The sequence below is a fragment of the Belonocnema kinseyi genome, chromosome 2 (genome assembly GCF_010883055.1).
Source record: "Belonocnema kinseyi isolate 2016_QV_RU_SX_M_011 chromosome 2, B_treatae_v1, whole genome shotgun sequence".
NCBI lineage: Eukaryota > Metazoa > Arthropoda > Insecta > Hymenoptera > Cynipidae > Belonocnema > Belonocnema kinseyi.
The window spans coordinates 28,908,290-28,910,150 of NC_046658.1; positions in this window are offsets into that span (position 1 = coordinate 28,908,290).

A 1,861-nucleotide genomic window follows, 5' to 3' on the forward strand; every position below is an offset into this window, starting at 1 on the left:
CATATAGATCTGCGTACCCACACTAAGGCGTATATACATGTATATGTACTTATTCGAGCTCGAATATGTTGAGACGGTGTCTCCCGAAATTTGCATGATTTTCTTTTTGACATAAGAGAAAATACCGACACGACAAAGAAGTGAAAAGATTAAGTAAAAGATTGCCTCGTTGCTCTCGCGTGTGCGTAAGTATCCATACGTTATTATTAATTAACAGAAATTAATAATTGCACTAAATTAGCATGGTAACGAATAATATTGTATGTCGTCGCTCCTATTCTGTAAATAAACACTGTAACGAATAAGATATACGTATCGAACAATTCTTATCAAAAATCTGTGTCTTGAATTTGTTCGACTCTTTCTGTACGAGAAGAATATAGTGAAAAATTAAACTCTCTGAGGGGAATTAATAAGGGACATAACTGTAAGCTTCAACAAGCTTTAAATTTGACATGGTTGCAATAACAAATAGTTAGTTGTTCTAAGGGTGTTATTTTATTGTTAGAAGTCATTCGTTTTTTATTTGTTTTTTATCAAGTTATGTAGAAGACAAAGGAAACGAAAGAGACTTCAAAGAATGCAAGGAGACCATCACGGACATTCACTTGCGATGGGGGGGGGGGGGATCTTTAAGGCCATCATATTAAAATTTTAAATTATAAATTAAAAAAAACTTTACCTTGAACATGAAAATAGTCAAATACACGACATAAGGATTTAGACGCAGTTTAAAATAATTATTATCACGATAAACTGGGTCTATTTTACAATAGTTTCAATGCATTAAATATGTCAGTATTGGGAATGTCTCTCCTTTTTAGTATTTCCTCCATATGAGTATAAAAAGACAGGCAGCGCTTTGAGCCGGTAGTCTCAAGTCTGACTTCCGTATTGACATCCAGTGCAGAGATTTGAAAAATTCAAGCAAAGTATGAAAGTGCGACTTCTCGCGTTTAAATTAAAAGCGAGATGGTGCACCTTCATACTTTGCTCGCCCGGGATAGCACTTTAATGATTTGATGGAGCGAGCGAGCATCTTTTAGTTTTGGCCAACTTCTAGCTTCATCTTGCTCAATTCCACGAGTTAAAACTTTCTAGCGCTAACTTCTTGGTTAGCGTTTTATTGTTTATGTTTTTGGTTAACTATCATCTAGTCGATCGCGTGCGTTGATATCCCATCGTTAGGACGCTTCGATATACATATATATTTAAAAACTTTTCATAAGGACAACCGCAGGATTTCGCCGGGAGCGGGTGCTAATCTGAAAAATTGCACCCGCTTCCAGGGAAATCGCGGTAAAATTTCAGCCACAACCACGTCTCACAACCGTGAGATAGGTGGTTACAGTCTGTAAAGGAATCAATACGACGATCCAGCAAAAGGCTCGTGCACCCTAAGAACACGGAGCGACCCAAGGACAACCGCCTTCTGCATTTTTCTCGCAAGTGTTCTAGCATACTTTTGACACGCAGGGATGCTTTTTAAGCCATTAGCAAGTGAAAGCTTGGCACCTCCAAGAGCGCCGATGATAAAGACCTTTAGTTTAAAAGAATATTCCGGGTACAATCGTTGCAACTCCCTTATAAGGTCTCTATACCTCTCTTTCTTTTCATTCTCCTTGGCTATGATGTTTTTGTCAGCTGGTGCCGAAAATTCGATAACGAACATGGTTCGCTTCTCGAAGTCAAGAAGAACCATGTCACGCCTCGAGTGAGCAACAGAAACAATTGTCGAGAATATAAAGTTTCAGTATAGGCGGCACTTTCCATTCTCGACAATTGACTCAATTTCCCTAGGAGCATTTAGAGGAGCGATATTAAGGTGAATGCCGTAGGAGTGACAGAGATGGTAATAAAG